The 26,375-nt window shown below is 39.4% G+C and overlaps 1 protein-coding gene across 3 annotated transcripts in view; it reads left to right on the plus strand.

Moving 5' to 3' along the window:
- Positions 1-26,375, plus strand: part of LOC121357713 (colorectal mutant cancer protein-like) — an 81,172-nt gene that overhangs the window by 41,308 nt on the left and 13,489 nt on the right. Inside the window, exons 1-2 of one of the 3 annotated variants that reach the window (XR_005955756.1) lie at positions 3,643-3,725; positions 12,808-12,867. The exons of 1 other annotated variant lie outside the window; for it this stretch is intronic. The gene's annotated coding sequence lies outside the window, so the exon portion shown is untranslated. Of the gene's footprint in view, positions 1-3,623; positions 3,726-12,807; positions 12,868-26,375 lie in introns of those variants that run through there. One more of the 3 variants, XR_005955755.1, reaches the window with a different exon arrangement.

Genomic DNA, 26,375 nt, shown 5'->3' on the forward strand with positions numbered 1-26,375 from the left:
AACTGAAAGTAAAAATTAAAATTTGCTGCAGAGGCTATTTTTGAGCTTATCCCTTTTGCAAGGTGCCTGAGGATTGCTATGGTATTGCAGTTTTACTTATTTGTTAGCTATAAACACATACATTTTGGGTAAGTGGCAAAGTGGTTATAGCTAATTATGGCTTTTAGGGTTATCATTATTGGTTGGCAGGATGCCTTAGTGGGTCACATGGCAAGTGTTTTCCAAATCTGAGTGCTCTACAGGCTGCTTTTCCCTAACCCACACATTCATGTGCTCACTGGCTTTGGCTCTTTCACTGTACTGTCAATGTGCAGTTTAAACAATTTCCCTTCAGAAGTTCCTTCTGACAGTAGGAGAGAATTGGTTGTTCCTGGTGATGCGAACCAGAAGCTTCAGTTTTGGTTTTTTCAAAATACCTTTGTTAAAGCGGTTTCATGATGTCAGCATACTGGTCAGAACCTTGTTTCTTTGAGGATACAAAAGGATATCGGGGAATGATTTTCACTTTAGGTATTGGGAAGCGGTTTAAGCACCTTCATTCAGCTGTTTTGTTTATTACTTATTTAGAGCACAAAAGGTGGGAAAAAATCAGAAGGAAGCTTCTGAGCATGCAAGTGTCTGAGTGTCTGAAGCAAGTAAATCCTTAGAAGTTGCATATAATCTAAACCACCTTTTAAAATACCACAGTTTGATGATGGAACCAGAATAGCTCTTCAGGGTTACAGAGGAATGCTGCTTTCAGTTATGAAGAAGGGAATTGGAAATACCTTCTGGCATGCATCACAAAAGCACAGCTCAGTTCTGGTATGGCACTTGGGGCAGGGGCAGGGTCTGGGTAAGCTTTGAGACAGAGCAGTTACAGAGAAATTATGAAGGAGAGGTTAGAAGGGCTACCTAGTGATAAGGTTATGAGATCTAAAACCAGTCTGTCCAAGAAGGCTCTGCATCACTCAAGAAAGTCAGCAGCTATTATATATGAAAGTATTGTCAGATAACTGAATTTTGTTTAAATATGTTGCTTACCTTGAACTAATGAACAAAAGTCTTTTTTTATGGTGTTCAATCCAATTTCCAAATTACTTCTTGTAACAGGAACACGTATCTGTACAAAAGTGTCCATGTGCTCCAGCATTTAATTCCATATTTGCAAGTGTATGTATTTAGGGAATTCAGTCTTCATAAAATAGGTCAGGCTGAAATTTGTCTTTCATATTCAGGTGTGTGGTGAAATTTATCATCCAGCCATACAGTGCCAATTCATGCCGATTTCTTGTGATGATTTGAACATAAGATGGACAGTCTCATGCAAATTCTTGACTCCTTTGGAGTGGTTTCCTTCCATAGGAAAGAACTTTGTAATGGTTTTGTACTAACCCATAGGGAAAGAGACAAAACCAGTGCTTGCCTTACTAGACAAAGGCTTGCAGAACAGTCAAAAATAATGTGCATTTTCAAATATAAAGAATCATACACAACATACTCAAGTTGGCTGTGTTATTAGGACTCAGAACTGTGTTTAGAATGGATTTTAATATGGTGGCATTTGTAAGCTGACTAATGACAATGATATATGTTCATTTTACTGGTCTTCTGTTGCTAAGTTTTAGGATCCTCCTGTATATATCACATATTCATGGTTTCTTATTTTTGCATTAACGATAATGATTTAGGGTGAAAATTTTCATAGGAAAGGAGAACATCTTCTTGTGGGCATTGATACCTCATAGTATATTGTGGATGCCACCTTGAAATGGAAGAATCCTGTGGCTTAATTTGCTTTATTAAATAATATAGTACTCTTTTGTCGAAGTGATACTTAGCACTGTAAAAACAGGTTAATATGCATGGGTTCAGATTTAGAAATAATAGTTTCCCTTTCTTCTCTGTTTCTAACCTGTGACTTGTGACCTTTCTCCTCTGTTTCTAACCATGTGACCTTGCGCTGAAGTGTAGAATGCTTTGTTCTCTGTTGTTGCATATGCCTGTTTATTATTGTAGGTTTGTTGGAAAATTACTGCAAATATGAACACCTGAAAATAAATCTTTTGCTAATCTGGAAATGTGATACGCAATGGGAACACTCTCCAGCCTCCAGATAAGGTCTGCAAAGTACCATTGAGATGTAAAGTAATCTGTGGATTGGGTCATTCTGAAAGCTCTTATTGATATGAGATGAGTCTCGATGGAGAAGTCCTGCTGTCACATGTTCATCATGTACTGATTGAGAGCAGGGGGACAGACTCAGAGAGAAGGCTGAAGCTGAGATGTTTTCTATGCTGCAGAGATTGAGAGTGTGAAAGAGGCTAATGCTTCATTAAGCTTCACTGATGAAAAAATGGCAGATCTTGTTAGACGTAAGATGCTGTGGTCACTGCTAATGGAACAAGTGAGCAGTGTATTAAGGTAAGGGCATTGTTCTTCAGCAGCAGATATGAGAAGCTTTGTTTATTGTCGGGGGGGGGGGTGGTTAAAGTGCAGTTTGCTGCTTTACTATTGAAAAAAAATTGGCTGCTGTGTCACATATAGACTTGTCAGAGAAACAACTGGAATGCAGAAATGCCTTTGAACTCAGGATGGATTTGTTTTTGCTTCCCAGGCAGTCAGCATCAGTGTTTTTAACAAAAAGGAGGAGGCTCATTACCACAAGGCTTCCTGTTCATGTGGATAAGGAGCTTTCATAAAGAAACAGGAAAACAGAAGTTCTCACAAATAATCAGCATTCTGCTGCATTTTGTGGCATTCTCTACATATTTTAAGTGAAGGATAAATAGGTACCTGGAGAAAACAGAGGCTGTGCACAAGGTACTGAGAGAAAACAATGTCCCAAAATAAGCAGGTTTATGCAAAATTCCTCTCCAGTATTGGACTTAGGTGCCTGCAGACACTTGATGAGAGTGTGTTGATGAGTGTTCTTGCTGGGCCCTGCAGGGAATGTGGGGTAGCCCGAGGTTTGTAGATGAAGGAGGGGGTATAGTGCAAGGTTTTCCTCCAGTTTGAAGAAGGCAGATCTTTGGTGAGCATTGCACTTACTTAGGCTGCACTCGAAGGCACAGTTGTTGAGTCGGCCACTCCTCTCTTCCTAGGGCATGTAGCTCTTGCCCCTTCCTCTCCCAGGTATGTACACACACATTTTTAAACAAGAAAGGCTTTCTAGAAAGGAAGGGCTTTCAGTTACTGAAACAACAACTGGCTGCATGTAGGATTTTGTCAGGAGAGGATTTTAGTGGGGAAGAGCTTTGCAGGGCTGGCAGGCTTGAAAGGGACTCCTGCAGGCAGGGCCTCTGTCGTGCACCCATCTCCTCTTCTCGTTGAGGACAGCTGAACTCCCGCAGACAGACATGCAGCCCGGTCTTAAAGAAGGGTCTGTTCCAGGTGAGCTTTTTGCCCGATAGTGGGGTGGGGCAGTTGTGTCCCACGGCGAGGACAGAACGCAAAAACATGTTTGATCCTGCCAGCCTGCGGTTCCCTCCTCCGCCTCCCAGAACTTTATCTGGCTCGGGGGCCGCGTTCCAGGCGGCATCGCGCCTTTCCTGACCCGCGGCTCTCCGTTTGTGGCCGTGGGGATCCGCGCCGGGCCGGGGGAAGGGCGAGGCGGGGCAGGAGGCGGGCAGGGGAAGTTGGCGGGGGGAGCCGGGCCGGCCGCGGGCCTGAGGGGAGCGGGCGCGGCGGCCGCGGGTCTGCGGCCCCGGAGCGTCCTCGCAGCCGGGCGAGGATGAGAGACCCAGGTAAGGCACCAGGAGAACACACGGATGGTGGCTGTGTGCGCCTTTTAGGCCCCCGCCATTTTCTGCGACTAAAGCTTTTTTCCCTTTCGACCAGGACAAGTACCTAGGGGGACTCAGATGCCAGGTGTGAACAAAACATAACTTGTTTTTTAAACTTTAGTTACAGCGTAAGAGCGTTGAGCTTCGGATAATAAATGATCCCATCTTGCATGGTTAACCTCTGCACGATCTTAACTGGGAGGAGTAACAACTTAAAACATGAGTCCATATTTCTTTTTTTCCTGCCCTGTAAATACCTTTATGTTTATAAGAACATGGCAATGCATAATTAGCTGGCTGATTTTCTGGGAACAGGGTTATCAACCATAAACCTTCTGTCTCAGCTGTGTGCTGGGATTACCATCCTGTGTGTCAGAGGTAGATGAAGGTAAAATGGTGAAGAAGTGCTGGTGGTGCTGGGTCATAATTAAGCAGCCTCGATACAAATATTTCAGACATGTCAGATCTTGGGAGTGGGAGGTCCAGCCAAAAGAACAATGAGATCACATGCTGGAGGTACAGGTGAGATGAATAACATGTCTGAGCTGACCATTGAAACTTTTAAAATGAGAAATAATTTAACTTATTAGGATGAAACAATCAGTGAAGGATCTGGAGAGTTGCGGGGAAACTTTGTGGTCTTAAAAAATAAACCAAAGAAAATCTCATGTCATAGTAAATCTGTTCTTTCCTTTAATCTGAAAGTTTCTCTGTAGCTTTTAGTTGCCTCCATTCCCACAACTAATACAAGAGAAACAGTAGCAAGCTTATTTCATAGCAGATGTTCAGAATATTTGTACAGCAGTTATGTAGTAGAAATAAGTAGAGCATCTTGAACACCTTAATTTAAAATGTCTTATTTATGTAGTAATTCTTTACCAGATAATTATTGGCATTTTTGTTAAAGTACCAGTTGCAGTAAATAGGATGTGAACAATCTTTCAAAAAGTCTTTTTTCCAAATTTTGCTGAGTACAAAGAAATTACACCATTGTATTTTGATCTGCATTATCATTTCAGTGCCAGCTGGAAACATGGCAGAGATCAGGTGCAAGAATAGACTTGTTTTCAATTATCAGTCCTTTTAATTCACATCAATACATTAATTGTAATGCCAAATACAGGTAGGCTGTGAATGGTGTTTTGATGTGAACCTACCTGACAGTACAGAACACCTAGACACAAATAAACAATATGAGATAATACTTTATCACAATAACCATTAGCATTTAGACCACACATCTGAATACACTTCATTTGAGAGAAACAGTTTCTGCATATTCTAATCCTGAAAATAAACTCGTTTGGCCCAGAATACATAGATGGTTTCTGTGTGTGGCAGGGCCTGTGCAAAATGTTCTGTCACAGGTAACAGTAATTAAGTTCTCTGGTAAAAAAATGTTTTTAGGTTTTTTTTTCAATGAACACTTCCTCTTTAATCTCAGTCGTTGCATAACAGCTGTTGTTACAGCCTTAACATGCTTCTGCATCTTTGCATATATTAGATTCTTTTACTAGAAAACAAAGTAAACCTCACCAGTCTGCCCTTGTGCATGTTAGTACAGATCAGCCCCAGAAACCTCTGCATTTGGTTTATTTCCGTATTAGAAGAAGCAGTACAAAGGGCAATGGTGAAAAATCCTGGAACCCTTTCTTAGTGCTGCTGTGACAGATTGTACACAATCTGCTCAAACAGGTAAAGGTTTTGCTATCAAGTCCACAATGAAGAAGGTAGAAATGGGCAATGCATTTCAGTCTCACCTTTCATCTGTATGGTGGGAGTAAGGGATGTGCCCATGCTACATCCAGTAGTGGTTCTGAACCTTAGTTTCAGCGGTCCAGGCTTTGAGCTGGCCAGTGCTTCTGAAGAATGCTGCAAACTACCTCTGTTTTGTGAAACAGTTGTTACTTGCTTTGGGAGGCTGAGACAAGGCCAGAAAAGATTTACAGTATAATATCTTCTTCCTCTTCTTCCCTGTTGCTTAACTACTTTCCTGTTGTTGAGGAAGTTGGGAGGGACCTGCGTTCTAAAACATGCTCTTGGGAAATCAGAATAATCTTTCCTTTTCCAAAGATATCTCTGTTTAGAAAAAAAAACCCAACAAACCAACTCTGGCCTTGTTCTTATGTTTGAAGGCTTTTTAGTAGTTACAATAAAAGAAAGATGTACTGCAGTCTCTCCTTCATTGTGTATTTCCTTGGCATCGTGTAAGTAACATTACAAACACCTCTTGCTTTGTTTTATGTGTAGCTTGCTGTTCTATTGGTGCAGGCCTTTCAGAATGTCTGAACTTGTTTGTTTGGGGTTTTCTTCATGCTTCCTTTTGGAAGTGTGTGGGCTGGTTTATATTAGTGCTGTATCCATCCTGTATGAATCAGTATAAACTAAAACTTCACACCTAGAGAAGAAGCAACCACCTGTCTTATTTCTTCCTTCTAAAGGAGGGTCTTTACAAACTTCGGATAAGTGTGGGAGGTGTGATGGATGCAGTGCCATGGATTTGCCACTCTGGACCTAGAGAAGTCACACTCACCGTTTACCACTCAGCATGTTGTTAAATTCTCCGTCTTACAGCAACAGTGACAGAAGTTCAAAAGCATTATTCACTTCCTTCATTGCTATCACCAGGGCAGCTGTAGCACAGATGGTACACAGGTGTTCTTATTTTTATCAGTATGTTTTCTAATCCTGGTCTATATTAGATTATGTGGTACAGGTTACCTCAGCCCAATTACAGCAGGGACTAAGGAATACTTTTAGTCTTCCATGCAGACTATTTAATTGACCATATAAATTTTATTGTCCTTCTTCCTCAAGTGCAGGGTTTTCGTCAATACTAAACGCCTCAGATAGGTTGCTCCAGTGTGGTAAATTCTCTATTTCCAGGCAAAATATACACATTATTGTTGCTCTTAGAGACCTCTCTTTCCGTCCCTTTGTAATTGTGTAATTCTATAGCAGAGTGAACAATGAGAGCTACTGTGTAATGTCTAAAGGTCCTCTGTGTCCGCAGGCCTTCCCTTGCGCGTTCTTCCTCTTTCTTGTGTGAACTCATTGCATCTTTTACAGCTGTCACTGGGACACTGGAAAGGCTGGCATGCACGTCTTGGCACTCTTGCTTGTTCAAATGCTCCCTCTGTCTTATTAACACCTGGTTATTCATGGTTATAACCTGGTTATTCGTGCAGCCTGTGACTTGGGATAAATTTCACCTCTCTATGAACGGGATACTCTGGGAAACGTAAGCAATCATCTGGAGGCTAAGAGTGGGAGATCACAGTCTTAGTAACAGACTTGCTCATTTCTCATTAGGATCCACCTTCTGCTCTTCAGATTTTAGGTACACTGAGGTTATTTTTACACTGTTAATTTTCAGATTGAATTTTGGGGAAATTACAGTGTTACAGACCTACCCATGTGATCACTTTTGTCCTTCCTCAAGGGGATGGCTTCAGTAGTTCAAAAAACAGGCAAAGCCGAATCCTCCCCATGGAACTTCATACCTGAATAAAATATCTGTGAAAACAGTATCAAAATATTCACCACAGAGGCAGTGGAGATGTTCTGAGAGTCGGTGCTGGCTAGGATGTGAAGATAACAGCAATTTTCTATACTCTTAGGTATCCTGGGGGGAATTATGGGAACAATCTAGATGATAAAAGTACAAAGCAGGTCTTTAACACTAACAAAAGGTGCTGGAGAGCAACTTCAGGAAGAATCTTGCTGTGAAGCAAACAAACAAAACAAAAACAAAAACAAAAACAAAAAAAAAAAAAAAAAAAAAAAAAAAAAAAAAAAAAAAGAGTGAGATCTTCTGTCTTGCTGACAAGTTTTGCCAGAAGAGTGGTGCTAGCTTTCCCACTCCAGGGGAGATAGAGTTCAGGCAGAGAGAGGATCATGGGTGCATTCCTGGTGAGTGACATTGACAGAAGGCACAAATAGGCAGTTCTCTGTGTGACTTAGTCCAAATGCAGGTGGGAGGTATCAGCACTGAAATGTGAGAGTATGTGGATGAGATGGTGATAACAAGGAGGTCAGCTTGAACTGTGACCCTCTGAGTTTCCAGGGGAGTCATGAACAACAGTCATAAGGACTGACAAAATAGGTGTTTCCTTGAATTCAGGTATTTCAGCTGAGACAGTCCCATACTGGGAAAGCCTTTCAGAAGGAGAAAGATGGTGTCATTCTGTGATGGTGGTTACAGTGTTTCCCTCTTGATCTTTGCTCTGGGGATGTTTCCCACTGATCCAGGGCAGTTCGGTCTTGAAGAACCAAGAATCAAGAACCAAGATTTGTGCTCACATACTCTTCAGGACCTGCATGCAAAGTGGACTTCGCTTGGTCTCCTCTGTGGTTTGACACTTAGCTTTGCTTATGTTTTTGCCCTTCATTAGTGTTTTTTCTTCATTAGAGCTCCCATAAAAACCAGAGGTTTAATTGCAAAGAATCTGGGAGAAACTTTGTCAATGTTCTCTGTGATAAAAAGAGTATTTGGGATGAGGTAAAACTGACTTCAGATGACTTCTGAAAAGCCACAGTGTGACTTATGTGCTATACTCAGAAGTCATTTTGTGTTCTTGCCATTATAGAATAAAGGAGCATGCTGATATCTGATGCTTTTCCAATTTGCTTTTCTCGCTGAAATTAGTTGTGTGTTAGCCAGACCTGCAAAGACAAACCTCTTTCTTGCTCAGTTGGATTACAGCCAGTGTGGAAGCAGCAAAGTCACAATCACTCATTTGAAAGTGAACTCCCTCATTTTTTAAAAACTATTTTTAGATGATTGTTGAAGTTTCCTCCTCTGGCAAAAAATGTTTTCCTGTATTTCACTGAGTTATATAATATCTCACTTACGTTTTGGAAAGTTCATTTTGACATGATTATCACAAATTTTCAATTCTTAAATTTAGATAGGTAAAAAAACCCCCAAAAACAACCACTAGACTTCATTGCTTCCTGCTCCTTATTACTACATTTTTCCTTTTGTTATTGTTGCTGTAATCACATACTGACATGAAATTAGTCTTTGGAGCGTATTTGAAAGAAGGGAGAGGGTCAGAGGGCCAGGCTCCCAGTCATATGGATTTTCTCACCTGGGAATGTGCTGTGCTGCTCAGTGCTGTAGGGCACTGCTGTAGGTTGACCCCCTCTGGCAGCCACCCCCCAGCTGGTTGCTCACCTCCTTCCCTGCAGCAGGGTGGGGACAGGATAGAAGGACAGGCATTCAGAGCGTGTCTCTCACCGTGAGCCAGAATAATGCCAACCTAAAGCAAGATTCTGAGAATGCCAATCAAGACTGTACTAGGCTATCCAATTAATGGATTTACAGGCTTTCGTGTGGCATTGCTCATTTATGATGAGTGTGACTCGTCTAAAGAAGTCAGGCACAATTCTTTTATCCTTATCACAGATACTTTTGAAGAGAAGCTCTTAATTTATGTATAAGAGATATTAGTACAATAATGAAGATCTGTTGATATAAATCAAGTTGTGCTGAGAAGTTTTCTTTGTTCTAAATTTAAGTTGTATTTTTTAAGGATTTTAGGGAGGAATAATTCCATACTTTGCTTTGTGTTGGGCTTTTTTTTTTTCCCTTCTATTTCAAATACACCTTTATGTTCTAAAAACAAGAGATGAAGACGACTAAATGCAAGAACAGGTTTAAGGTTTTCAAAGAACACTAGTGGTGCAGAGATTATTGGCTTGGCTGTTGCTGTTAGAGCAGGATGTTATTTCTCATTTCATGTTATTTCTCTCTATTTTGGTCCTGACACTCTTGGCTTAGTGTGTCTTATGTATATCTTTGTTTACTATTACTGTGTAGTATTTCAGAACCTTTTGCAACTCTTTAGCATGTCTTATATTATGGAAACTCAGAAATGTCTTTTGGGAGATTGTTGAACTGAATACAATCATATATTCAGAAAAAAAATTATAATATACTTTCCTTTCTTACTCTCCTGTACTAAAGGTCTTGTTACCCAAAATGCATTTCCACACTGTGTCGACACCCTGGAAGTAGCTGCTTCTTGCTACTTACCCAGATAATTCATCTCAACTTCACATGCCTCGCAAATGTACAAATCTGCAGTGATGAAAATAGCACTTGAGAGTAGGTAGATAGTCATGCAAAGCAGTCTGGTCAGTGGCTTTGTGCTGCTCATTGTTCTTTTCTGAATCCCTCAGTATCTCATTCTCTGCCTGATAATTATATGTTTTAGGACTGAGTGGATATTCTAGATGACTTCTACCTGAGTTGCAGACAAGGCCTGTCAACTTACTGACTCCCAAACGTGACTCCTTCCATAAATGCACAGTTCCTTCTCGTGCTGCTTCACTTCCTCTCTGTGTCTCCGTCAGGGCCCTGCTGCACCATAACTCACTTTTGGTGTAATATCATCCCATCTTGTATTATCTGGCCTTCTAACAAAATCACTTCTGTCTTTGAAAAATTTATGTACTGTTTCTTATTCTTTACTGATCTTTCCAGCACCAGCCTGTTTACTCTTACTTGCAGATGTCATTAGTCCAATTCAGTTCCCTTTTATAGGCATTGAAGTTAGTTAAGGTGGCCCTCACCAGTTAATGCCTCTTCACAGCTTAGTGGCATTTTTGTTTACTCTGTGGTGTCATTGTGTATGTCTGACTGTAAGTTAATTAAATTTGAAATTAAGTATTCCTGAGACACTTGGAGCTTTTACTTAAATGGGATATATTTTGTAGTTACCACATTCAGTCTCCTTCAATGGAGGTTTTTAAGACCAGCTGTGCAAAAAGTCCTAAGCAACGTTGATTCTGCTGTGAGCACAAGATTGGGCTAGAGATCAACCATCCAGTCTGAGTCATTTCATGTTTCTGGAGCATTCATGAGCCTTACACCATTCCACATCTTTCAGATTCACCACTCCTGATCCTTCATGTCTCTGGGTTTGCTTCCCTGGTTAAATAAGGTTAGGTACATTGGATTAGCTCTAGTTTTGTAGGTTTTTAGAATATAGGTTGCATTTCCAAACATACCTCCTGTACACTGACAGATGCGTCTTTATCAACTGATAGATTCTTTGCAAAGAACTGATTTGGTCACCTTTAAAAACAAGGGTAAGAATTCTGTTTGTCAGCTGGGCTGGTATTTCCATGATGTCTGACAGCAGAGCACATTACTATGATTAATTTATGAAAAAAAACCAGGGTGTTCTGAAATGACTGCAGGGCATGGCTTCTATGAAATGTGAACAAGTTGGAACTAAAATAAGCTATATCTAATATTTCAATTCCCATCTGAGGTCCTGCTTTCTTAACTATAAATAATGTACAACTCCCTTTTACATATAGTTCTGGATGCTGGTGCTCAGTGTGGGTTTTATATATCTCTGTTCCTTTTTAGTTTACTTTCTCTTCTGCCTTATAGTTGCTGCATTAAAATATTCTAAAATGCGGAGTGATGAAAAAAAGCAAAAAAAAAAGCATTTTTTTTGTTGGTTTCTGGTGGGGGGGGCTGCATAAGCTCTTCTAGTTCCTCTGTTCAGTGAAGACAGATTGAAATATCTTTAATACCTACTACACATTTTCCAAAACAATGTTACTAAATATTAATGTCTGCAACGGGTAAAAAAATCGTTTCCATATTCATTACAGTACAACAGTAAAAGCTTTTCTTTCATTCCCTCTGTGGTTTTGCTTCGCAGAGATAAAATCACTACTGCATTTGTGGTTTTATGTGAATGAAATGTCTCTTCTCAATTACTGTTTCAAAACAAGCTTTCTAATTCCTATTGTCCTAATCTAAAAAATTAATTATTTGTCACCAGAAAACTGGCAGTGTCACCTCACTTTTGATTTAAAAAAAATTCAGAGTTTTATTAGTTTCTGAAACAACTGTTTTTGATGTAACTACTGTACTGTATAATTCATGCACATAGAATAGGATAGTAAGCAGAGTTAACTTTATGGTGTACCTACCAAAATACATTCATTAAATTCACTGGGGTCAGGATGGTTGGGTGATAGGACCACTGGTCTGGGAAATTAAGCAACTGGCTTCTAGTGCCAGGTCTGCCATTTTCTGTCTGATATCTGGAAAAAAAAAACAAAAAAAAAACAAAAAACAAAAAACAAAAACAAAAACAAAAAAAAAAAAAAAAAAAACCAAAAAAAACAAAAAAACAAAAACCACAGTCTCATATATTGTTGTCTGTGGAAAGAAATATCATTACCCACTTCTGTAAAGTGTTTATGTGGTACCTTACTTTTCGGTCCAAGATTTTTACAGTATTAGTAGTTTTACATTCTCACTCTGGCTAGGAAATCCTAGGGGTCCTTAACAAGTAGCATGTGGTGTTTTCAGGCTTTAATATAGAAGAGTTGATAGTAATGAGCCTCCCAAAGAATTTCTCAATGTTCTGTTATTTTTGGCATTATTTGGACTCTAAAGAGTATGAAATAATTTGGGTTTTGTTTTTGTTTTGGGAGGGCTGGACTCTTTGGTTTGTTCTAGCCTAATTCTGTAAGTAACCTAATTCTGTTAAGCTATGATGTTATTGTGTTTTTAGCTGGGTGAGAGACTTCAGTAAAAGGTGATTGAGGACTTTTTTTTTAAATCTCTGCCCATGTAATAGGTTTTTTTAATTGTTCGAAATGGCATAGTATAATTGTGTTACACTAGGCATGAAAAAGTCTCATCTTCCAATTATCTGTGGGGAGTGTGGAGGAGGAAGATGTAATAGTTTCAAAGCGGATGATTCAGACTGGTGGGAGAAACAGCTCCATCCCATGTGTAAGGATTAGAAACCCAAAATCAGCTCAGATAAAATTAAGCTACAATGTGGAAGGTCTGTTGAGATTTTGAAGGGCTGGGGTGTTCCCATCTGCCTTCATTCTGCCCATAACTGAGAAGTGGGTTGAGCAGACAGAATGGTTGATTCTCACAGTTTCCATAATTTTTGTTGGCAGTTCAGAGTTGTCCATTGATAGGCACATAGCTGAAAATGTAAAACAAACCCCGATTTTCCCTTGGCTGATTGTGCTGCATTTGTGTCTCCTGCAGTGTGTACTTCTGGGATATGGAATAGCACTGAAACTGTTGAGTTGGTAACGCTGCAAAAATGTGCGTGAGTTGTGCAGAGAGATGTTTATGTTTAAGTGTAATGGTCTTGTCTAGAGACATCTGGTTTATACTGTCCTTGAATTATTTTCCAGATCTCCGTCCTATTTTCTGATTTTGTAATGTAATGGAACATTTGCTATTAATTAGAAAAGCCCTTAATGTCCTTACTTAAGAAAAGCAGCTAACTCAAATCTCAGGAAACTCAAGTATATTAGTTCAAAGCAGGATTGTCTAATTCACAGCACCATTTACTGACCAAGTCCCCACAGTCTGCATCACAACATATGAGAAAAGTTGGGGGTGACTACAAGGGAAGCATATGTAAGCCCTACAACTGCATGTGTCTCTCGGTATACAGCCTGAAAAGGAAGGGATGGCAGAATTGATGATTCCAGAGTATGGCTGGTGTGTAGCACTGAATTATACAACCAGCTCTGAGTTTCAGGTAGAAGTAATTGCAAGGAGGGCTGCAAAATTGGTGATAAAAACCTCTCACCACTGTGGGATTTGGACTTTGGACCACTATGGCTCAAAAATTTGGCTAGTCACAAGACATGAGCGTCCCTGCTCTGTTTTGTAATAGCAGCCCAAACTGGAATTTATGTTCATCTAAATATGGATTGGTGGAAAGATTAGAAAGATAAGTGCCTTGTGGTATCCCTCATGTTGCAGGCTTGCAGACTTACTCTGAATCTCATGGTTTTGCTAGGCAGTGGAACTGACCTCAGCAAAATATCTTAACCAGGTTAATACAAATCCAGTTGTGACCCACAGCACCTGAAGAGATTGTGTAATATTCTGCTAGTGCAGTGGGACAGTGAGACTGTTTCAGTCTCATTATGCATTTATAAATGGAACTTGAATGAAGGTTTTTGAGTGTGCATGAACTGTGCATGATCAGAGCTCAGAGAAGCAGATTATAAATTTCTCTGGTTCTCTGTTGAGACTGGGCAAATGGGAAATCTTGGTAACAGGATTAAAGAGCACTACAAATTACATTTACAGAAATACTCTACTGGAGTTATTTGAAAAGATAAATGTAAGAATCTCGTATAGCTGGTGCACACAATCTCGGAAAATATTTCTTCCCTTCCTGCCTCTCACATCCTTTCCTTCAAGAAATACCTGCACTTAAATTTGACTGGATGTGGATATGTGGTATGTTAGGACTATAAGAAATTGAACTGAAATTTACATATCCTAGGTAGCTAAACCACATTATGCATGCAGTTACATGTTTGTGATTACAATTTCATTGAAGTGGAAGGGAACAGTAGGACTGAGTCTTGTTTTGTCTCCACTGTGGTAGTTTCATGTAATGTGTTTTGTATAAATTTTCTGTCCTCTGACCAGACTTAGTTCTTTCAAGGCATGTCCTGGGAGAGGCTGCCACCTTTTTACTCTAAAATATACAGTGTATATCAGTCTGTTTTTATTCAGATCGGCACAGGCTTTCAGATACACTGTCTGGTTCTGCAATCTTAGAACAAGACAAGAAGATAAATTACATTCCCTCATTTTCTGGGTCAGGTCCGATTTTACTTTTTCCTCTTTGTTTTAGTGCGCATTTGGATTGCTGCTGATTAGATTGCTTTACAGTGATGTTAGCACAGTCAGATTGGCAGGAAGATATCCCATTTGTGTGACTCAAGAAAGAGCAAATTCATAGTGGCCTCTGTAGTTCTTTTACCCTTCCAGTTGTTGAGACTGCAAAGAGTATTTTGCAGAGTGCTTTGAGATAACGCTCAGTGGTGACATTGAACTGTGTCTGGAGCAATAATTTCAGGTCACGATGTAGGGAGGGATTCTTCCTTCAGAGGAAAACTGCTTACTTGCTTTTAGTTTGTTCCCTGGCCCTAACCCCCTCAGAAATGTTAACATCTGCGTGGCTAGAAAAGCCCCAAACTCAGTTCTAGGTTCACTTAAGGAGTAAACATTTGAATAAACAGTTAAAAACTTAAGTTATAGAGTCAGTTGTGTGGGGTCAAGGGTTTGTGCTGCGAGTCCCAAGTCCTGCAGTCAGATTTCCTCCAGCATGGAAGTAGTAGGGCCTCTGATGATTTTAGAGGAGGAGTAAACAAAATAGTGATGGAGAAAGTATGTTGCTAGGACAGCGAGCCTTGTACCAAGCACAGAACACTCTTCTGTGGCTGTTCCCAGGAGTTTGAGGAGAGGAGGAAGAGGAATGTGTTTGGCTGATCAGGGTCAGGTTTGCAGGCATTGCTGCTTCTGCCCAAGTAGCCACTTCCAGCTTTACTGCCTGTACTTAACTGAGCGCCGTGCAACTTGTTTCAAGCCTGGCTATTTTGTAATAAAAGTTTTGTGTAAATTGCAGTCTGGGTCCATCTATTGACAAATTTAACTTGAGACTTAGATGAGATAGATGCCTGAGGCAAGTAGCTGTCTGTGAAGGGAAGCCGTCAATACCTTCTTGTGTAGAAGAAAATATGGTTGGAGGGAGGACGAGGAACACTCACCTTCTTACTGCAATGTAAAAATAGAAAACAACCAATGTTAATTTTCTACAGCTAACACTTCTTTTAAAAAGCGGTTTATCTCAACAGGATTTTAAAAGTTTGGTTTTCAGTATATATTCCCAAATACTCTGGCACATGGAGCAGTTAGGTGCACGTTAACAAAGAAATATCATAAAGAATTCCACTATTTTGAGCAGGTTAAAAAATCCCTCAACAAATCAAACACAAAACCATAAAGAAATAACAGGTTACTTTGTAGAATAGCTGCTTTTTTTCAAGCAATAACATGTATTATAACTCGACCCTGCTGTTGGAAATCTGATCCCTGTCGCACAGTCTTTTTTAAAATACCTATTTACCGACCTTAATTTCTAGAGGTTTTGAGCTGTTAAGCTGTGGAGTTTAGGTACCTGCGGCAGCTGAGTATGCTGCTGCATGCTCAGCATTGCAGCTGAAAGAGGCAGGAATGGTGACTGCAAACAGAGGACGTACTAATTGCTCCCTTCACTTAGTTACATAGCTGCATCGATGCATAACAGCAGGAGGGAGAGGGTTAATGAGGGGCTAATTCCATCCTCAGAGGATGAATGGAAACAGCTGTTGCACTGCAGGCTCTAGGCTGCACAGGGAGTTGCTGGCAGCTTCGGTGAAGGGAGGGAACAGGAGAAGAATGGTATGTGGGGAAAGGAATAAACAATCCAGAAAAAATGAACATGTAAAAGTATCTTATGTCGGGACCCCGGAGAGGGGAGAAATCACAGCAGGCAGGAGTGGAGGAAAGGAGAGTTCAGGCTGGAATTGCAGACCTGAGGAGTGAGTGCAGCCACCTGTGAGCCCTTGACCGCCTTCTGTGAACATCAAGGCTTACAACTAGATCAGCAAGTGGCGCAGTGTTGGTATGGCTTGGATGTTGAAACAGCATAGCTGTCTAAATGCACGCTTAGCTGAGCTAGTGGGCTCTGATGGAAGGTGTGGGGATGTTGCTCTGGATGGATGTATATGGCAGTGCTTCACCAGAAGTGCATGTTTCTGATGGTATTTGTTAAAATATGAATATGAAAGTAGGAGTTTACTGAAGTCAGCTGCTCAAGAGTCAAGTTACCCGCAGCTCTGTAGAATATGAGAGATACACTGAGATACAAGATACAAGATATACAATTTGATACGAGAGATACAATTTGGGTAATTGACACCTCTGACATTGTGCCATGATATCGTCACTTGTAAGTTTCCTTCTTTCGTATACCCATCATGTGCGCAGACATGTCTTGTGGTGCTGCTTGCGTATCAGCAGCTGTTACCAGCATTCATACACAATAAGTCCCCAGAAATGCTTTAGCTGAAGACACAACCTGCCCACTTCATGGAGGGGGAACTGCTAATGCCCTTACCACTGCTTTGTCCTAAAGAGCTGCGTTTTTCCCTGCAATTGATACAATTATCTGAGGTAGGGGTGATAGGCAGGACAGCCAACTTTGAAATTCTCAGCATGGAGAATCATGGAATATACCTAGGTGAAAGCACAAGAATTGCATATGTGCAGGCTAGATTGTTAATGTAGTGGAAGTCAGTGATGTAATATATGCATAGGTTGAGGCTGCTGACCGCAAAAAATCAGCATGGCCAGCTGTACAGCCAGGCACTGTCCTACAGGGCTGTGATGTGTCAAGCACCAGAGCTGTAAAACCAAAGCAGTCCCAAGAAAGGCACCAGGGACAATCAAAAGTGGAAGAGCTTGTCCTGTTAAATAGATTAGGCATGTTAGCCTTAGATGATAAGGAAGAAAAAGGGGTATATGTTTCGAGAGAGCATTATAAAGTCACGAATGATGTGAAGGAGATCAAAAGGGACGAAAGTTATCCTGAGGTGCAGAATGCACAAAGCAATACCAGAGAAGCTTTGCAGATGTGTAAAGGTAGCTCTTACTGTTTTCTTCTACTTCTCTCTGATTTGCCACTTTCAGAGGATGCTGGACTGTCAGTCTGTGGTCTGGTCTGATACAGCACTTCTTTAGTATGCTTTTTGACACAGGAATCTGCTTTAAGATGGAAAAACTGATTTTTTTTTTTTTTCACTGATGTTTCTTCAGTTACATTAGTGATTACTGTTTCATTCTTAAAATTACATTAATGGTAATATTTCTTGATATGTCAAGATTTTAGAGCCCACAGAAACAATTGTTGAGAATGTAAATTAAATTGAATTTTAAAAAGTGCACCAATGTAAGTCTTCACCTCAACTGTGAAGTATTCTGTTACACAGATGGTGAAGCCATGAAAAATGAAAAAGTAAGTTCCACTTTAATTCTGCTAGATTATATGAGTAATATGCCACATGCTGTGTAAATATTCAAACATGAATGCTGTTTGAATGAGGTACAATTTTTATGAAGAATTAATACAGAATAGCTTTACTACTTTGGAATCAGCAAATTTTTTGGCCTACGTGCTGTTGAGGGGTGAAAAATAAACCATGTGTTACATGGAATAATGCAGTGTTGATCCTTTTCTGTCAGGACAATTAACATGAGTAAAATATTTGCCTTACTTTAAACAGATAAGGAGGTGCTGCGTTGTGTTCCTCTTAAGATTAATGTTTCTATATCGGCAGTAAAGAGCACACGATGTATTTGTAGAGCCTGTGAGATACAAAGTTGTGTTTCGTGTCAGGTACAACAGAGCCTTATGTAGATTTACAGCTGTGCCAGTTACTGCTTGAAAGCTCTTTATATGTCACGCTCACAATGAGTCTTTTTATATGGGTGAATGTTGGTGAAAGTGGTCATAATAAGGATGCAGACATTTTGAAGTGTTAAGTGGAATGTGTAACACATACAATGCCTTTCAATTATAAATTTTGTCTTCTTACGACCCCTGATTTGGTTTTTTCATATGTGCATGTGTAGGCATGCATTTGTGTGATATAAACATAAAAAATGTATTTTATCAAATGCTGTAGAAGCAACTGTCTATGCTGTCCTGACTTCCTTAGAAAATTAGTGATGTTTTTAATGTTACTATTTGATGATTTAAAGCAAAGAAAATGACACTCAAGGAGAGAATGACGGTCTCAGGGGATGTGCACTTTCCATGGAGCCATGCTCTGGACTCATAAATATCTATGCAATTCCTGTTTATTTAATAGGATTGCATGGGTGAAATACAGGGTTGAATTTGGTATTCAGAGTCCAAGATAAGGAGTGAATCTGCCTTGGGCTTGGCGAAGACAGAAACATAATATTGGGAATACTATGTAAATTAATCTCAAAATGTTAGAGCAGTTGCTAGTTTTCTGTGTGACTAAAACTTTCAAGTTTGGTAATTATAAGCATCTGTAATTTCAGTAAGTGCAATTAAATTTTGAGTGTGTGTATATACAAGTGAAGATTAATTGTCTGGTAGACGCATTTGAATCTTCACGTTTATTCTTTTGCAGAAGAATTGCAGAGAAAAATTCATAAAAAATGAGTAGTCGTAACCCAAATATGAAATAGTGTGGTTAGAAAATGGCTTTTAATTTGCAGAAGTTTTTGACATTCAAGAAAATTGTTGTACACTTCTTGATGAACAAGAATGTAATGTATTTTTTATATCAGTTGAAAAAGAAAATAGGGACATCCTCACTTGAAGAAAAACTGAAGTTCATTTGTCAAGCCTTTGTATCTGAACTTATAGTAAAAAAGAAAGAAAATGAGGTCATTGTGGGAAGAGAGGTTAAGAGAAAAACATTTAATCTTGTACCAGGGTTTTCCAGACACCCTTTTCTTCCCACGAGTTTTGCAGACGGAGTTTTGAACTGGGCTGAAATTCTAACCATTGCATTCATGAACACTTGGAGTAGCTTCAGGTTCATAATTACTGTTTGTACCTCTGAATTACTTTTGATCCCATCTTAAAAAATTGCTGTCACCAGTTGACTCAAATGCTCTAGCTTGGTTTTGTCATGCTACAGGCTCTTGACTCTCTGCAAATTTTACAGCTGCTTGCTTTTATATTGGGAGAAGCCTGCTAAGTTGCTAAATAAATTGCTGGAAAAATATGAAGCCACTTGGAGCAAGATGCTGTGCCTGACGCTACAGACAGAGATACCATTTTGGGTTATTAGTCCAGTGCATGGCAAAAAAAAAAAAATACTTCTCCTGAATGGAGTAATATGTCCAGGTGTTGCTGAAATACTAAAAAACTTATCTATACAAATACTTATGCAGTAAGCAAGTTGAGATCTGCCAGCTGTGCAGATTTATCTGTATTAGTGCAATTGATAATAAATATTTATCAATGTTTATTTTCATCTTCTTAGTTTTTGCGCTGGAGGTTCTATTGCTTTAAGTGTAAGCTGTATCACTGGAAAAGAAAAATGTATTCATGCAATCGAGTTTTTTTGAACTGCTCTGGTTCATGAGTGGTGTATCTTTGTGCTGTTTGCTTCATTCTAAAGGTAATTGCTATGAGAAAGGAGTTCGAGGCATCATGCAGAAATCTTGCATAAGGTTTTCTGGTGGGTAGCACTAGATCTGAACATTCAAATAACTGGTTTCTGGAGGATGAAAGGTGGTGGAGGGGCATTTTCAGTTTCTTGTTTCTCTGACATGCTTTTATCTTGCGGGGGGGGGGGGGGGGGGGGAACCTTCTAGTGATTTTCAGTAATGCAAATTGTGTTTTTCCAGATAGAAGAAGAGGTTATAAATGGGTTTTTTCAGTAAGAGATTTATATCAGAAGAGTTAACGCCATAGAGAGCAAGAACTTACTTGAATAGGGCTATGGACTGTTTTTAGAAAGGGGCAGCAGTTTGTTAGGATAGAGCATAGCAATTGTGCTTGTCTTTTCTTTATTCGGCATACTTTCATTAAGAATCTTTACATAAATATAAAAAAACTTACTGATGCACTGAAATCCAGATAAGCAGATGCTTTTTTTAGTATTTTCTGTTGTAAACAACCTCCTCTAGCAGTGTTGTAGTAGTAACTGTTGACATACTCACTTCCTTATACTCACTCTCAGAGGTGATTCATCACAGAGCCTTATCAGGGCTGTTTTTTGCAACAGTAATTGTTTTGTATCCAATTTGTTAAAATTATAAATTGAATAATAACATCTAGTGCCGTGGAAAACCTCAGCAGGAAGTAATGCTAACTGCTCCTGCACTTTGCCATCCATTTGCAAAGCTTTCAGTAAAATTAGTCAGCTTTTCCCCAGTGTATTGACCAGGTAATAAGGAAGAGGAGGCAGTGAAAAATGCAAGACTGGTGACTGAAAATGCCAGAATGTACTGGGTATTTCTTATGAGAGAAGTACTCAAAGATAACTTACACAAAGGTTTATGGCATGGAGCTAGAAACTTCCTGCAGCAACTGAAGTTATAGTAGCATAAGTAATTTTCTTGCCTTGGATTTGTAGTAAGTCTGAAGAAATTAACTGTCCTTGGAGAAGTTGTGCATCCAGTTTTGGTTGGCTTGTGAGGATTACTGGGCAAAAGAACTGACTTCTGCCTAAAACGGCAAGTTCTGGTCTAGGAAACAGTTGCTTGTGCTAAGAATTGACATGCAGTAGTGAGACAGTGACCTGGGAATATAGCATGGACTAGCCTGAGATTTACAGCCAGGGGTGTAAAGGTGGTTGATACTTAAAACCCCATAACCCTTACGTTTTTTTCTAAAAGCATTTTAAAAACTACTGCTTCAATATAAGCTGTGAGATCACTGGACACCTCAACTTCTTTTCTACTTTTTTCACTCTGGAGAGGCTTTGACTGGTGGTTGTCCTTAGGGATGCTGGGCTTCCTGGAAGCAGTGGCCATCAGAAGATGGAAGAGAGAGTGGCTGCTGACAGAATCTTAAAGGAGCAGGGAAGGGGATATGAAGGTCTCAGAGGTGCAGCTAACCTTGGGAAGGTAAAATAATTAAGAACTGTACTGAGTGTGTTTTGTTAAGCAAGTACATGCACATCCAGAGAATTTTGCTGTTACATCGGGGAGCTCCAAAGATGATTAGCTGCTTCTAAAAATAATTTTGGGACTGTACTTTTGGAAGTTACATAATGGACATTCTAATGTAAAGCTCTTTAGGGCATAAGCTGACAAAGGAAAGCTGGACAAGTGTTTTCTTTCTGTGAGCTTCAAACTGGACAAGTACATCCTAGAGGATTTGCTGGGGTTTTTTGTTTGTTTTCTGGGTTGTTTTTGGTTTGGTTTTTTAATTGCTTATGGTAGAAACAAAGTGCTGATTGGACCGGGTAATACAGATCTTATTTCTCTAAATTTATGGTGACAGCAGATCACATGGGTCATTCTGGAGACAGAGTTCCTTTGTATTATAAATAGTTTTATTGCTATTCCACAGTCCTGTCTTTCAAAATCAGAAGTTATTTTGAGATAGTTTTTGGAAAGAACTCAAGAACCATGAGATACTTTAGTAAATTGTGATTAAATTAGCATAACAAGTAGTGTCCAATGTTTGAGTAGTTCTTGAATGCTGATCTCTGTTTTGAAAGATCTGTATTATTGTCAGTCAGAAAAAGCTGAGGCTGAAGGAGGAAGTTGTTAAAAAATGGCAGAAGTCTTGGTAAACAATCCAGTATGGATGAGCTTACACCCTGTCTGAAATGTTGCAGCCAACACTGGACTGTGGGTCACCATAATGCTAAATGCAAAGGATTGAGTGAGGTGCATTCTTGGGATCAGTTTTCCACTCATTTTGTTCCTGAGGGGCAAATAGTGTGCTCATCACCTCAATAAACTGGAAAGGAACAGAGGAAAGGAGTTTGGCATCCTGAGATTTCAAGGGAAAAGGACCTGCAATGAATCTTGCTGTTTTTCTCCTCTGTTAATTTTCTCTGGGGATGTTGTGTAGAAGAGGAGATAGGAAAAAATAAGTCTGTTCCTCTTTCCATTGGTGCAATGATAAAGAGGTAATTTGCCTTACTTAAATTATGTCAAAGGTAAGGGTAAAGCAAGTAAGAATGCTAAATGAGTTCACTGAAGGGGGATAAAATCCTTCTAAGACTGGATGAGGGACCTAGCTACGACCCCTCCTAGCTCATTATTTTGTTGTAATTTATTATTATTATTTTCAGTTAAAGAAAGGCTGTGATTGCAGACAGTATGTTGAAAAATGAAGACAGTATTTTGTTCTAAGCTTAGTCTCCCCACAAGCCCATTTTCATACCCTGCATTACTGTTGTTTTGCTCCCTCACTGGGAGTGAAAATAGCTGCAGGTTCCTCCTCTGGAAGGTAAAAGCCAGGCTGACCCTTCCTGCACAGTGTAGATGCCAGTTCTGAAGCCATTGGGTTGGACACGTGGGCTGCCCTGCAGTACCACAGGGAAGGTTCTTAAGAATCCCAAACGAGTGAAATTGGCAGTTGTTGTTTTTTGCAGTCCCCAGATTCAAGTGTTAGTCTCCTTTTGTTATTTTTAGGTCTCACTCTTCGGCTTTTCTTCTCATGTCATCTAAAATCTTCTTTTCAACGATATTGTGAACGTCTGTTTTAATACAAGTAGAGCCATTAGTTTAGGCCTCGGGCATACTCAGAAGTGCAATTAGCACCATGGTCCATTCATCAATTGTGAATTACCAGATTAATTTTTGAAGGGAAAGTCTTCCATGATTGCGTTCTTTGTTTTTTTTTTAAAACATTTTAAAACTGATCCTGCTCACCAGAAGAGCATTAGTTTACTTCTTCTGTGTACTTCTAAAACAATCTTTATTGTATTTTCTTTATGGAACATTTTTTTGCTTTGATTTAGTTGGAATAGTTTTTTTGGTTTGTTTTAAGAAATAGTTTGAAATATTCACAAGTGCCTGCAAATGTTCATTTTCAGTAAAAAAAACCCAAGCAACTTCAGTTGAAATTGTTTATAAATAATATAACAGACTGAAAACATCTTCTGCAGATTTTTCAGATTAAAACTGTGTCTTACAAAAATTTGGTCTTTGTTGTTCTAGAATTTGAATGGCTCTGTCCTGGCAAGTGTTGGCACATTATTTGTTTAGTATTGCACAAGAATATGAAGTAACTGTCTAATGTTAAATGTGATAATAATTGCCTCAGAAACACAGTCACAAAATGTCCATTTTGTATGTCACTTTGAAAATATATAGGCTTTTTATTACCACGTAACAGTTGTTTCAGACATAAAATTTTAGGGCCTATTTGTAGGCATATCCAGCAGTTCGGTGGTACGAAGTTTTTTTAGTCATTTTGACTTTGCTTTGGGTAGTTACTTACAGGGCTGTTGACTGTGGTATTTCAGGGCTCTGCTCTAGAGATCATACAGCTGAAAATGTCTGGGGTATATCGATCTGTCATGTCACTACTTCTGGGATATGGTTATTCTTTTATGTTTTTCCCTTCCATTTTGTCAGTAAATTTACAGAAGCTGAGTTTGCTTGCATTTGTTTCATCACATGGACCATAAAAAATGCACCTTTTATGGACTGTGGCTAGGAGAAGGTGGCATGAAAATTGTGTAGGACAGAGAAGAAAAATGGTTGAGAGTAGCTACATATTTATATAGCAATCACATTAAGTAAGTGTTGCTTGCAAGCAGTGCTGATTTGTGCTCCTGATAAAATGTAAACTTGACAACACCTTGGAGTTTTATCTGTAACGAATGTCTGCAACATGAGTTTCATACCTTTTAACTTCTCTCTTAGAAAGATTTTTAAGCTTCGACTTGACTTTTGTTTCTTTTTGTTTGGGTTTTTTTTCCTGGTTGTGTGAAGCAGTGCTGTGATTTCTTTCACACTTACTGTTCTATGTAATTTTTTCCACTGTACCTTGTTCGCACGTCTTCAGTATATCTACCTTGCCTGAGCATGAAAGTTTCTCATTCACCTGAACAGTTAAGTGCCAGCCTTGTCTGTGCTTTCCCTGGACTGCCCTGATACTGTTCTGTACTGCCATTTATGAAAGTTAGCAACCCACAGCACAACCACAGCCCTGAAATTGCTGAAGGTTTTATTGTTCTGTCTCCAGATGTGTTTTCACTATGAACCTACATCACCAACATTTTCATCCCTTGACTGAAATCCCTCCTTCCCTTGAAAAAGAAAGGTATCAGAAAATACAATGGATAGACATTTGCTGTTTTGCCCTTTCTGCACTGTTAATTGGAGTTCTAACTTGTATTTTGCATGTTGTCTTCTACACCTATCATCTCTCATGTTACAAAGCAGCTTGGGTTTTCAAAGCCAGCATAGTGTCCAGTATAATTTGATAACAAAAGAATTGGAACATTTTCAGAGAAGAGGCAACATTTTTAGTATTTAATCAGATGTATTTATATATAGTGCCTGTCATGAAACTAAGTAGCTGCAATACATGGAAAATATCCACATCATGGATTATTTACACTAAATTATGCAAAATGCTTATGGGAAATAAAAAACAGGAGTGAATGGCAGACCCTAGTACTCTCTGACCAGGTTCTTTTAGACAGTCCACATGTGGAAGGTGTGATGTTTAACATCAGATTTATTTATTTGAAGATAGTTGATGGTACACAGGATTTCTGTTTTAGCATCATGTCACAAAACACAATGAGAACGCAGTACAGATACAAGTCAAACGCAGCAGAGGAGACCAATTGCAGGGCACAACTCAATCACAGCACCAGTGTGGTTCCCAGCCTCTCTCTAATGTAATCACCACCACCACCCTGGGCATCCCTGGCTTTGCCAGGAGCAAATGTGTGAATTGAAACTGGCTTAAGCTCATCACTCACTTTGAAATTCTGTCAGTTGATTATGTTTTTATAGTTTTTATTTTGGGCTGAGCCATGTATAACACCCCACACTGGCCTGGTGACACACTCTTACACATTCACACTCTAATGAGCTTAGGGAGAAATACACACCAGCTGATTTTTTCAGCTGTTGATAGTTGTTTATCAAAATCAAAACCGACCCTCAGGTCCTCTTGATGTTGAGATCCAGTCAGCTTTTTTTGCAACAGATGTGCTCAGTCCCACCCAGCCACATTCTTCCTGAGCTTCATGGACACATACCCTGGCCCATCTCTGGTCCTTCTCCCATGGCAGGGTTTACTGATCAGCCACAGAGGACACACAGAGAATGAATAAACTGGGCTTTTGGTGTTTAGTTGCATTGTATTGGTATATAGTTTGGTATGATTTTATGGTTCCCTGGTTATGTCCAAGATTACCTTTCTGAGCATCAGTTCACAAAATGGTGTGCAGCAGTACTGTAGCTAAGGAATACAGGAAGCAAGAGGAAAAAGATAAGATTAATACTTCAGTTTCACAGAGAATTACGTGCATAGGTCCTTTTTGTAATTTCTCTGTTGAAAATAGCAAACATGTGCAGTCAGTACAACTGGTTTTAGCAATATGGTTTAATTAGTCTGGTTCCAGGCTGAGAGAATGAAAAATGTGGATCAGATTTAGTGGTGAGGATCATGTTTCACAGCGGCTTGGAAAAATGCTGAGTATAATAGTAATTTTAGTGCTTTTCAGGGCTTTAACCTTACCATTTTTCAGCACCCTCATTCATTGCCCTTTGTGATTTTCTCTTGGTTTTTTCTTGGCGTCAGAACACTTCTAGCAGTGTGTACAACAGTGCAGTAGTCACCTGCTTCCTTGGCATTCAGTTCATCTTATTATCCTATCTACTTCTGTATTTGTTTCCCATAAAATTCTTCAGAAATCTGACTGCCGACAAATATTGTTCCGAATTCCTACATAAAATATTTCACAGCACCAAAACCGGTCTTCAAACCACACTGCAAAATAGGCATCACATATCATGTCTGCAGTATTATATGAAATGCTTGTAGAAGCAGGTGGATAGTGTAGAAGAAACTGCATTCATAGAGGCGGCTTGATGAGAGGTTAGGAAGTTGCTTTTCCTAAACTTGTTCTTACGGTTTTATAATTACAATACCTTTCAAAACTGAGCTGTACATTGGTTTGCATTTTAACAAAAGCATATTATGCAGTTTGTTACTTTATATTAGTAATATCTTAATAATAAATAACTGTTACTGTATATTTAATATATTAAAACCTGACAGG

Source organism: Pyrgilauda ruficollis, unplaced genomic scaffold (genome assembly GCF_017590135.1).
Source record: "Pyrgilauda ruficollis isolate IOZ18807 unplaced genomic scaffold, ASM1759013v1 scaffold343, whole genome shotgun sequence".
NCBI classification, from domain to species: Eukaryota; Metazoa; Chordata; class Aves; order Passeriformes; family Passeridae; genus Pyrgilauda; species Pyrgilauda ruficollis.